The sequence below is a fragment of the Lygodium microphyllum genome, chromosome 3 (assembly GCF_053477565.2).
Source record: "Lygodium microphyllum isolate KBCC chromosome 3, Lygodium_microphyllum_v1.1.10, whole genome shotgun sequence".
Taxonomy (NCBI): Eukaryota; Viridiplantae; Streptophyta; class Polypodiopsida; order Schizaeales; family Lygodiaceae; genus Lygodium; species Lygodium microphyllum.
In genome coordinates this window covers 157,264,875-157,278,671 of record NC_141137.1, presented here as the reverse complement: position 1 = coordinate 157,278,671, position 13,797 = coordinate 157,264,875, and the positions used below count along the sequence as shown (strand labels likewise).

The 13,797-nt window shown below is 37.0% G+C and overlaps 1 pseudogene; it reads left to right on the top strand.

Moving 5' to 3' along the window:
* The first annotated feature begins 233 nt into the window (after positions 1-233).
* LOC148039074 (uncharacterized) lies at positions 234-776 on the top strand (annotated as a pseudogene).
* The last annotated feature ends 13,021 nt before the right edge of the window (positions 777-13,797 follow it).

Below are 13,797 nucleotides of genomic sequence, written 5' to 3'. Positions count from 1 at the left end.
AAAAAGCTAAGAGAAAGCAGTCATGTGACTATAGACATTGTTATCACATTCTTAGTGCATGTTAGCACTTTTTTCGTACACTCTTAGTATATTAAATTTAGTACATTATCAGCACAATGCTTAGTAAGAGAGAGAGAGAGAGAGAGAGAGAGAGAGAGAGAGAGAGAGAGAGAGAGAGAGAGAGTTTTTGTATGAAGCATGCACAGAAGATGATGTAGTGATGCTTGATTGAAATGAATGAGGTACAAAGCTTCGTGATTGTGTAGAATGTGGCAAAGAGGCACAACATTGGGACTTTGATCTGTATTGCCAGTGCCTTTGGTATATCCTCATCAGAAGGAATTCAACTCCTTCTACACCCATGGCGCAATCTTGCACCTCCAATTTAGGTACTTCTACACCCTTACTGACACCTATGATGACTACCTCAAGCATAAAGGTTGTGACATCTTTGAAGTGGATATTGTGGATGGAGCAGCTACAATTCATGAGCATCCATTCACTCACAACACGTCTACCTTCCTGCTAGGAAACTAGGGAATGGGACTATCTAGAAAAGAAATAGTGACCCATGAGTATTTAGTCTACATCCCACAATATGGATTAAAATGACATCATTAAATGTCACAGTTGCAACATTAATAGTGTTGCACCACTTTACAATGTGGGCTAGTCTTTTTGAGAGGCAACAAGTAGGCCACAAGTTTTTTGTTTTGCTAATCAAGAACCCAATAAAATATCTCAAAACATTTGTTCTAACTCGTGTAAGACAATAAGTTTAATGAGAAAGTTGAAACATGTTGTTAAAGACATGTTGGTATACTGGAAACATGTATGTTAATTATAGCTTGCCTACCAAAGCACAAGTAATTAACTGGCTGCCTATTCATGATTTGGCTACATGCAATTTGCTGATTTTAGGATATGTTGAAAATGGGCTTGTTGAAGGAGCATTGAATTTCTTTCACTTGATGCAATTAGAAGGTGTATCTCCATTTGATGTCACATTCGTTTGTAGCTTGAAAGATTCTGGTATTTTGGGAGAGCAATAGAAAAAGGAAGGATATATTGTGCTACATTGTAAAAAGAGGATCTATAGAAAATCCATCTTGTGAGAGCATGATAGTGGTGATGTATGCCAAATGTGGATCTTTTACTTAAGAATACCACATTTTTAATTAGATTTCAGCCCAAAATGTAGTATCTTGAATTGCATTGATCATATATATTATTGAACATGGTTTTCATGAGGCATGAGATCACTTAGAATGAATGTAGCTAGAGCACATGTCTCTAGTGTCTACTACATTTGCATGCAACTTGATAGGTTATGGTATAGTTGGGTCAAGGAATGCACAATACCTGAGCTCTCAAGAAATGTGACTATGATTCAATGGCCTATTGTGTTGTCATCAAATGAAGTGTTGGTTGCACTTGGGCTAGTAGAGCGAATTGGCAAGGTGGTGACAATATGTATCTTTGGGCCAAGGTGTGTAATATTGAATATAGGAGGTGTGCTATGATGGAGATAATGAATACAAACCTTATTGGTGTTATTCCATGCAATTAAGGCTTGGATGCTAGGCTTATAGGTGGATGTGGTCATAATGATGACATTAGCTCTTGCAAAGAGGTAAGTGGGTAAATTCATAGTAAGAGGGATAGAGGAGAAAGGTCCAATCCCCTTACGACTAGCCATATGTTTAGACATCACAAATTTCATATTCTCTCATGCTTGCAACAGGAGTGAAAGCTTTGAATGTTATGACTCTTTTTTTTGTAAAAAAAACTTGTGCGTTCAAAGTTTGAGAAGCTAATGGAGAATTCTCTAAAAGATATTGAATGTCATTTTGGAGGCATGACAATGCTTTTGGGTTCCAAGTTCAATTGTTTCCATGCATGGTTGCTATAATGAAATGTGCAAGATGATTGTAGTGGTGGAAGTAGAGTTGAAGCCACGATAGTAGTATATCTTATAAGCACATACGATTGGTTCTTTAGGGGGAATAAAAATTTTTATGGACATAATATAGGGAATCTTGAAGCCTTGTGGTAGCATAAGAGAAACAGAGAAAGGCAAATTAGAGAGGTCTATAGGCCAGGGCTAACAAAAAGTCATGATATTGTTCTAGGCCCTGCATTGGTAGATATGTATGCTCAGTATGGTGTGCTTGCAAATTGCAAGAAGTGTTCAATGAGCTTTTGACACTAAAGTTAGTTTCATGGAATGCCTAATTATTGGTATGTTGAGCATGGAGATAGTGATGAAGCTTTGAAATGCATGGAGCACATGTGAGACAAAGACATTTTCTGGATGCATTCACCTTTACTTGCATTTTGGAGCATGTGGTAGCATATGAGTACCTCAAAAGGCTGAAGAGATACATGCTAAGTTCTTGCTTGCTGTAGACAATGAAAACCCATAATATTATGCTAGGGAATGAATTGGTGAGCATATATGCTTATTGTGTGTGCCAATTGTAATAGCAAGGTAAGCCCTATAAAAAAGGTCTAATTTTGTTATGTAAGAAAGGTCTTCTTTTTCTAGAGACTTTTTTTGGCAAAGGTTTGATAAGTTTGTAGTTCTATCATTGTTGTAGAAGAAGGTAGTAAGTGCTGAACCACACATTGCAACAATAGGGAGACTCGTGCTTCATGTATGTTGAGCATGGACATAGTGATGGACTTTTGAAACATTCTGAGCACATCTAGGACAAAGGCCTTGGCCAGATGCACTCACCTTGTTGAGAGGGCTGAAGAAATACATGTCAAGGTCCACTATAGATAATGAACATCATGATATTGCGCTTAGCAATGCATTGCTACCTATGTATCCTAATCATGTAAGCCAAGTGTGGTGTGCTTTGAAATGCTTAGGCACATGCAAGATGAGGATCTTTCCCTAGATGTAGTCACTTTCATTGCACTTTGAAGGCTTGCCGTAGCATGAGCAATTGAGAAGGAGAAAGAGATACATGCTAAGGCCATGTATGCATATCATGTGTGCCAAGCGTGGTGTGCTTACAAAAAGTGCAAGAAGTGTCTAATTCTAGTTCTTCAATTGTGATAATTGCTATTTATGTTGAGTGTGGACACAATTATAGAGCTTTGAAATGCTTAGGCACATGCAAGGTGAGGGTATTTCCCCATATGAAGTCACCTTCATTGCACTTTGAAAGCTTGCTATTACATGAGCAATTGAGAATGCCAAAGAGATACATATCAAAGCCCATAAGCTGGGGGTTGTGTAAGCCAATTCATTAGTGAGCATTTATGCTGAGGGATATGCAGTTGCAATAGCATTCCTATGATCTACTAGACTAAACCAATCCAAGAAGAAATTTTAAAGTCATGTTAGCAAAGCATGCATGCAAATTGGGGGTTCACATCATTTACTTGGAGGGCACCCAAGGCTTTCTAGAAAGGGGTTGTTCTTCAGAGCAACAAAGTGTTTTTTGACAAAGATAAGGTTGGCCATTTTAGAAATCTATGGACGACAATGTCATTTTGTGGAGCAATAGAGTGTTTCAAGTCATCTATACAATGATGAAGAGAAGGTTGACCATTATAAAAAATTGTGGACTACTACAATGTTATTTTGTGGTGGGGGTGCTAAAGATGCTGAAGGAGCTACGATTGTGGATGAGAAATTTTAGAATCATCATATACTTAGGGAGAAATGATAAGAGTATACCCTAAGGTTTGTGCTCTGTTGCATCATCAGGAAGGCATGCACAAGTAGTATGCTACACTGAACAATGAATGTTAATGTTTGGACCATTGATGCGATCAATATCTCATGAAAATTGATGACCTTTACCTATAAGTTGTGAAAATATTAACATTTTTTCATTTTGTTTCATTCTAGTTGCTTTGTTTTCAACTAGGTGTAGTCCTAATTTATACTCTAAATATCATCATGATAGGGGGAGAGATACAATAGATTGATAAGGAAAGATACAATTGATACACTACCAATGTTTCAAAAAGTTATGGCATGATGTCTTTTCAATTCATTGTGGGTTCTTTTTTTTCCACAAAGAAATGCCTTTACTTGCTAAATTAGAAATAATTGAAATACCCTCACTTGCTATTTCATTGATGTTGCACGTTTTTTCTATCCACAGCGAACTGCTTTTACTTGTTGTCTAGGATGTAGAAAAGTACCTTATGATCTATGATGTGAAGGTCCTTAAATCTCAAGCATAGTCTCAGCAAGTTCCTAGACTCTTGAGCAGATCATGGGCAGATTGTGTTAGTCTTTATGCTTCTCTACTTTCTATGGGTATTAGTGTTGCTCCTATTTCATGTGATGCTTGTTCTAGAAAGATGATGATGACGCAATGGAAGGAGATACATTGTGGTTGACTAAATACAATGGCATTGTTTTGCTAGTATAATGAGTAAGCTCTTTCCCAACACAATGCTTGTAGATTCTTGAGCCCCATTCACTCTCAATTTTCTCACGTCGGGTCACTTATTATCATCACAATATTTTTTCACTCTCACTTTTCTCATATTAGGTCAATTGAGTTTCTACTTCCTTGGAAGGTATATCTATATCCTTGGATTATATCCCACCTTGATGGGAAGACCATGATAGAGATTGGTTCAATTTCAAGGTAGGCAACTCTAACTTTGGAGATCTAGGGTACTTGGATGAATATTGAGACTTCTTTCTCTAATCAGTGAAACCACCTCATGGTGTTGCTGTTTATATCAATGCTCTTAAGTTCCAATCTGCATTCAAAACTAACCTTGCACTTTCTATTGTTTTAGGTGCTGGTACCTCCTCTTGTGTGGGATTCCACAAAGATCGCCTAGTATCAAGGAGATCATCATGGGCTTGTTGAATCCATTTTTTGTTTTTACGATGTAGCTACTTGAGCTCAATGATAGCATTGGAAACAATGCTTCAATTTTGTAGCATGTTTCAACGTGGTCTTATTGCAAATATCCTAGAGATTGTGGTAAAGAAACTTGGTGGAATATCAAGTGGGTGGGGCTACAAGAGGTTGGCTTGCTTTGGCAGGTAAGATTTCTTGACCTTAGCAATGGTGGCAAGTGCAAGCTCAAGATCTTAGAAAGAAGGATGTGGAGGCGTGGCCTTCTTTAGCCTAGGCTTTGTGTGATGACATTATTGAGGGAGTGGAGGGATGCACCCATGGAGGCAATAATAGCCTTTGGGAAAATTTTGGGAGGATTAGGAGATAAAGATTCTCAACCTATCCTCTTTTCCCATTCAATATGCTCCAGGATCTCTTTCCCTTGGTGCTATAGTAGTGAAAAAATAATGGCATCTTCAATTGAAATGGCTATAGCAATGGTAAATGGTAACTCTTTATAGACATTTTTTACTCTTACTTGATGTGAGAGATCTACTTGTCCTACTTGCAAGGTATTCTATGTTAACCTTGGTGCTGGCCTTGCCCTGTGGAAGCACCCCCTGCTATTCCAATGCTACTTTGATAAACCAATAACAAGATCTTTGAAGACTAAGATACTTATCTTTGACAAAACCCTTCATTTAGTGTATATACATATGGTTATGGTGCATTTCACTTGCGAAAGAACCACAAAAAAGTGTTACAACTTATGCAGTGGTGGCAGGAAAATATATTTAAGTTGCCATTTTTGAATCTGTAAAGATAGGTCTTTTTGGTATTTGCTAATGCATCTTCATTTGTCTTATTGTAATCATCCAATATGAGCTAGTTTTAGCCTATTTTATATACTTCTTGTATTGGAGGTAGCTATCTCGTAAGTGTAAAGTCTAAGGTCCAAGAGGGGGATTAGAAATAGAGTTTTTTAAAAATCTTAAGACCTTGGAGATGACACTGCAAAATTGCTTCAAGAGAATATACACAAGGGATTTGTAGATTCGTTGCATCAAGCAAGACCCTATAGTACAATGAGGTAAAGTTTGTATATTTTTTTCCTACACAAGTTTTGAAGTGATGTTTTTGGTGCACCTCCTTCATTTCTTACTATGTGCATTGTGCCTAGAGGATGTTAATCTAATGCAATTAGTGTGTTGCAATTGATCAAAGACTTTTAACACTTAGGCTAGCTTGCATGGAAACTATCCTTTCAAAGCTCTTTTGGTTGTATACTGTTTGAGTGTATTAGAACTAGCTAGTCTCTTTTATACACATGCATGGATATACAATCTCAAAGCATTTGGATGTTTTGATTATTAGATTCCATTTGGAGTTAGATACGCATGCACTTATTTTTGGAAAAATATTCACATTTTTTATAAAGTCTAATAGGGATGACATGCTACCTAAAGTAAATGTGTCATAGACACGGTAGACTACCTCGTACACCTCTAGCCAAAAACTGATCTATCCTAAATATTCTTAGAAAGAAATTCTAACTCAAAATGAACACTCTTCTTTTTGCTTCAATTGTTGATGGAAGTATAGAGTCTTAAGAAGTCATCAAGCTGAGTTTCCTATTGGAATTCAACATGTCACTAGATATGCTAATATGCACTGCTTTCTAGAATATTCATTGTCTTTTTTATGATAGGTTTAGGTTGAGAAGGCTACAAGGAATATATACAAGGCAGCTTCCAAGAAGGTTGGAAGAGGATGCATATAAAGGTAGAGGATTTGGATGAGAGGATTTCGATCCATGGAAGGCAAAAGAGCACAATAAACATGGTTGTAGTGACAACATTCAGCCCATCCAATGCCAAGAATCACTCAAAATCAACATTCTTAGTAGTTCATCATTCATTATCATTGAAGATAGTTGTAACCACTTCAAATTGTGTTGTATTTGAAGTTTGAGAGAGAAAAAATAGAATGCCAAAATTAATTAATACACAAACGGCATTTCTCAATTTGATTTTTGTAGTACAAAATATTGTAGTATATTGCCTATCCTAGGTACATAAAATACGAGGACTATGTTTTGGAAAAAATTTAAGCTTGTCATTGTTTAGATGCTCTCACTTTTTTTAGTTGGTGCCCATTGTGTAAAACACAGTGGGAAAGATAATCTATCTACCTAAAAAATTAGACTTCCCACATGCAAAGTGTGCTACCGAGACTACTAAGCTACCACCCAATGAGAAGCCTATTGCCTAGCTACAAAAATGCAAAATAAAATATACTAGGTGGAGTAATGAGCCTATTGCCTAGAAGGTTGTTGTATTGCCAAGTTGTAGGAGAAGACCCCTAGGCTGAAAACACAATATAAGAAGATGGATTTCTTTCATAAATGTAGGTGTATGTCTAGCCTAGATTGAGATCTTGCTCTAGATAGCCTAGGCACCATTTGAGAAGTATGAAGGGTCCACTAATCAAACACAGGTTTGTATTGTAATCTAGCTCCAAATGTAGTAAGAAAGGTGGTAGAAATATGTCACCCTACATTGTACAAGAGTGAATGCAAGGTCTTTATCACCTGGAGATGTCACCTAGCTAGTTTTAACATGGATAGCTTGCTCCTCTCCATAGACTTTAGCTCCCATGCCATGGAGGGGTAGTGTATTTAGCCACAAACCATGGGGATTTTCGAGAATGATTAAGATGAAAGATAAGATACAAGCCACAAATTGTGCGGGTTCTTGAGAATGAGTAAGATGAAAGATAAGATAGAAGAAAAACAAATTGACACCAATATCCTCTATGTATATTTTGAAACAAAAGTGGTACAATAATTCTCTTTATGTGTAACAATAAAATCCCAAGTACAATGTCTTGTTCAATAAGCTCTCAACTCAAATACAAGAAGAGCAACCTTTCTGGGCCAAAGCTTTCATAAAATCCATTTTAAAAATCCTTCTTGCTATTATGCACTCAATATTTTCCAAAAGCATTTCAATCTTCGCTCTAGGATCTATTTATAACTACAACCATATTAGTACATGTTTGTTCAATAACTCCATAACAACTCGCTTTCACATCTTCCTCTTCTTCACCTCTTCCTCTTCCTCTTCTTCATCTCTGTCAATTGGTTCATCTTTCACTTGGATCTCCATTGCATCTATCTCTTCTATATAACTTTTCTCCCATATCTTGATCCTTTTCCCTATCCTTGGTACCCTCATATCAGTCTCAAATATCTCTATCAAAGAATATGTCACATGAATAGTTTACATCCATAAGATTTATTATTATCCTATCTAGAAAACAGTCATATAACACCAACTTGCAAAAAGCTACTAGTATCCTTTGAATGGTAGCTCAGGTTGGCAAGCTTTAAAAAGAAAAGTTGTATCCATACTTGCAATCTACAACTTTACTAAAGACCCCAAGAAAAATTTTGAAGGTATTAGCCCCTAATTTTTTTTGCATAGCTTGCAACTATTCATTATAGTAGATTCCAGTCCCGGCCAACAACAAACATTGACCTTCGTGACTCTTATCTCAGAGAGGCATACAAACTCAGTTGTCAACCAAGCTTTGTAGGACCCTTACCAATGTATCAAAGTCCACTTTGGATGCATTAGTCATCATTAAGAATCTCCCAAAATAAAATAGTTTTAGACATCTTTGGTCCAGCTTTGCCTATCCACTATAGTGTCCTACAGCCATATTGCCCTCTTGGGTTAAAGAACCACATCATACTTGGCCATTTGATCATGCATGCAACCCAAATACCATCACTTGGATCAAATATTAGTCCATTAACCATGTAATGCCCTACTAATATCCTTGAACCATACTCTTGTATGCATACTTTCCCTTTGAAAAAAAGTGGTAGCATCATTCTAATGTCTTCTTTATGCTTTTCTTGATCATCTGCATTCACTAAACATCACATAAGACATGAGTATCTTGTAATCCTTTAGCTAACATTTCATATGCATCCTCAAACTCTATAACATTTGCATCCACAAACTCTATGTCTAACATTTTTTAGTCTAGCTCATGCTTGATATTTCTAAGCATTTCATTGTGGCCATTATGATGTTTATTTGGGCATTTTATGCTGGTTGATCAAATACCATTTATGGAATATTTTCATCATTTTATGTTCAAGCTCCTGCTCCTTAGTTAGTCATTATCACCTAAAGGTTTTGTTGGAGAGAGCGAGTTGGTGCCATTACATATGCAACCAGTGACTCATTATTGTATGCAACTGTCTCATGTTTGGTATATGGATTCTATTTTCTGAACATTCTTTTGAGTTCTCTTCTTTGCAACATTCTTCTATATTTTTTTCTCTTTTGTCCCTGTGTTCCAGCAGTTTATTACATCACTTGTTTATCCTTCCATTTGCTACATCCACTTATGACATGATATCAGATTTCACGAACTTGGTTCATGCTACTATTTTTTACTATTTCAAGTCTATGTTTTGGATTTACTACTGTTGAGATTGGACCAGTTCTTGATTGCTACAATATATTTTCTAGCATGGCAACCATCTTCTACTAATTTTCGGCTTGGGTTGTTCTCTTTTTCTCAATGTTTTTAGTCCGCCATGTGTTTTAGGGACAATAGGTTGAGGAGACCTATTTTTATGTAGGAGGATTTTATTTATTGCAGAGTGAGTGATTGCATTTTGCCTCCAATAGATGAAGTTTGTCAAGCCAAAGGATATGATTTGGTCTTTCTTACTCATGTCACATAGGTATAGAACCAACTTCCACACATACAAATTTCCCTTTCAAAGGCTCATTTTGTGGGGAGTGTGCTCTAAAAACTCCCTCTAGAGTTTAATGGAGTGGCCAATGTTGCAAGCTCAAACAACATCAACACTCAATTTTCTGCATACATCCTCAATGTTGCTTGAGCATGATACATCTTTGTAGTTAATAGAAGATGCTTCCCTTGTAGATTGGTGGATCCAATGAAGCCTTTATAGATTCAGAGAGGGGTGAAAAGAAGAAGAAGTTGAAGGAACAATGTTATCATTGTGGTAAGAAGGGAATTTGTGCAAGGACTACAAATAGTTAGCAACTTCAAGGAAGGAAAAGATGATGATAAAGATTAGACTTTATGTATTTTATTAATAGAACCTTGAAGATGTATATTTTGCTGACACTTTAATGTACATGCTGGATAGCCCCTCTCTTACTCTAAAAGGATAGCTAGCTTAGACTTTCATTGCTCGTTAACTCGAGAAATTCTAGTGGGAGGTGACAAAATTCAAATATTCTTCAAATGTAATCTTTTTCACACTTTGACATTTGTTCTTGCAGAAATAAACATCAAAGAAGTCTCCTTTTGCACACATCTTTACTCACTCCAACCATATGTTGATGTGCATCCCTCTCACTTACACCTATATGCTAAAAATGTAGCCTTTGTGTTGCCCCAAATCCTCCTCTTCAAATCTATCTATGATTGATTAGCCTTGAACTTTCTCTAATACCACATCATAGTGTAGTGATGCAAAAGTGTATGCGTGTATTGATTGTAGATGTTGAACATGAAAAGAAGGGAGAGAAAAAGAGAGAAAAGAATATTGAGAATGCTAAATATTTAATGTTCAATAACAAGGAAAAATGAGAATAAGAGGTTGTGCATGTATGATAGTCAATGAATTCATATCTTAATTCAGCCTGAACAATAGCTTTTTTCCCTTCCTCTTCCAGTACAGTAGAACTGTCCATAAAACTATCCATACCAGTTTGTTGTTTTTCAAGTCCTTCTTGCTGAAAAATTTCAGAATGAGTAGTACTTTGGTCCTAAATTGATTTATTCTGCTCATTCCTAGATCTGTCCTGAAATCTAGGATGCTCTTGATCTCGAGAAAGACCTTTTGAATTCAGCCCTGATTTGTTTTGGACTGCAGTTTGAATAGTTTATTGCTCCAAAAGTGCATTTCTAGTCACATTGGGCTACTCTTGTATGATACCATCCACATCTATTTTGAACACTTGAATCATAGAAGGATTTTCCTGAAGAAATAATTCTTCCTCATCATCTTCTACTTCATTTGCAAGATTAATAGTTTGAGCTACAATAGGCCTAGAGGAACTCTTCAACATAACCTTATTAATCATGGATAACCTAATTTCCTTAAATCCTCTTGGGATACACACATAAACATTTCCCCAACCCTGCTTGAGTTTAGCCATTTTGAACCATGGTCTCCCCAAAAGCATTGTATAAGAGTTTCCAATCTTTGACATTCTCAACACAACAAAACTCACCCTGAACTTCAGACCACCAGCCACTCGAATTTGTTGATTTCGATACCCAAGGGTTGTAACCTTCTCTGATACGCCATCTTAACTTGAAATAAAGTTGGCAATAACTCTTCTTGATTGGTTGAGAAATATGTATGCTCATGGAGTATATTAACTCCTGAACCTCCATCCAATAGGACATCATCATGTTTTCTTTCTGCATACTCAACTTGAATAGTAGGAACTTGGTAGTCCACAACTTCTTCTTGAGTTGGTATAATTGCATGACAATCAAGAACTGCATGATGTTGAACTATTGTACTTTCAAGGACTTCTTGTTGCTTTTTCCTAATCTTCATAAGCAGCTTCTCTTTAAATCCTCGTATCAAGTCCAAAATTTTCTCCAAGGTTAAATGCAAGGAACACTTTGCTAAAGCTTGAAATAACTGTTTTAAACCTCCTTGCTATAATCTCCCAGCAACTGTGCTATCAGAAAAATGTTCCTAATCATCCAGGAAACCGATATTGCTGCTCACAAACATACTCTTGACATTCGGAAAATTGCTCTTGCAATTTCAAGTTTCAGTACACTTGAATCCCTGACATCATCAACTTGATTAGATTCAAATTTTTCAGCTTGTTTTTGCAACTTTCTAACTTGCTTGGTTGTCTTTTTCCTTGTCTTCTTTTGCTCCTTCCAATCATGCTTCACACCTGCTTGGCTTCTAGTTACCGCTAAGACCATTGGTTCCTCTTGACATTCCTCTACTTCAATACAATTAGAGCAATCACAATGAACATTGATACTTGCAGCATTAGTGTTATCTGACACCTCATTTTCCCCCACTTGAACCTACCCTTGCTGAAGATGCCTAAACCAAGAGTTCCTGCACCGTCAGGAACTTGCATTTTCTCATCTTGATCAGGTAACTCTATAAGGACTGCTACAACTGGGGCAAGTGGATGATGTTGATGAGATACTCCTACAGGTCTTCCATCATTGCGAGACCTTGCTATTGGCATATTCTCTCTCAGTCCTATGACTGGCCCAAAGTTCACAATTTGGTCCAACAAAGTGCCCTTGACCTCCACAATAGTGGCATGCTCCCATTTGGGTGGTTTGCTGCTGTGGTTGAAAGTTTCCCCAAGGCTGTCTTGCTTGCATTTCTCTAGGTCCTCTGAAGGGTCATTGTGGTATGGTGTCAGTAATAATCTGACTCATTGTAGCTGGCTGAATAGATCTCGGCCTAGGCTACATCACTGGCATTTGTTGTGCCATCCTAGCATTAGGAATATACCAACAAGTCCTAGTTTCTGACAAATCTCACAAATTTTTTCCTTCTTCTTAGTTTCAGAAAGAGCCAAATTTTTCAACTTCATCTTATACAACTTGCTATCCTCTGACTTCTTCTTATCTTTATCCTTTACTTTTTTCTTCTTAGTCGTGGTTGATCCTCATTTCTTCTTTTTCTTCTTATGTTTTTTCCTACTAGACTCTTCATCATTAGAGTCACTAGAATTATCATCTAAATCTAAACTATCATTGTTGTCCTTATTAGTACTATTTGTATCTGAATTCGAATCTGATTCTTCATCTAAATTTGAATCCAAAGAATCCTTATCCTTACTGGTCTTAGATCTGGAAGTACCAAGTCACCTTTCCACTCTCATTGCGACCCTAATCAATGTATCAAAAGTATCATTTTGACCCATCTCCACATTGGCAATGGGGTTCCTAATCTTACCCCTTTGTCTCTTCATAAAATAAGTGATCTGCATTTCCACTGAAGGTGTATCATCAACATCCAGCCTGTTCAGCAAATTCTTAAACTTCTGGGCATAGTCCTCCCCCGGGGGGTCCACTAGGGTTTAACGTATGGTACCACGTGAGTGTAAGGGAGGGGGGTTATTTAAGGGAAGGAAGGTACATTTTATAAGGTAAGGTCCCATAAATAGGGGGTAGATAAGGGGTATTTTCATATATTTCTTGCACGTAGGTGACATCTCCTTATTACTACTAGTGCATCCCCTATGAGTCCTCCACCAACATAGTCTTTTGTTTGATCTTCTTAATCTTTCAAAGCATATCTTATGGAACCTGCACAAGAATGTTATTTTTAAAGGTTCATATGAATTGAAGGCTACCATACCATAAGTGGCAAATCAATCCATGGCCTTTTCCTAGAAGGTAGCAGCAAATTCTTATTTTTTAACATGATCCCCATACATATGTTTAAATCCCCTCGCTATCCACCTTGTCTCAAATTGTGCCACATGGCAATCAGGTTCCTCCTTCCTTTTGCCTAAAATTTTAGATTCTCAAACCTTTGGATTAACTAACTGATTCGGATTCATTACAATTTGCTTCTTAAGATTCCTTTGAGGTGGTAAAGGATGAAAATCCAACATCCTCTGAGCTAGAATTCCAGCATTTCTCAACAAAATTGTTCTTCCTAGCACTATATGTTGTAGCCTCTCAAATGCTTGCCTGAGAGGGGTCTCTTGTTGCTCAAGAGGTAATAGTGGCTCATCATCTGACAAATTTTGAGAGTCTATTGAAGCTAGAGGGGAATGATATGTTGTTGAGGTACCTAGAGAGATATCCCCTTCCATAGAAGTCTATTGCCCTACATCAATAAATTGCTCCTCATCTAGCCTGCCCAAGCCTTCTAATTCACTCCTATCATTGAGCCTTGTAAATT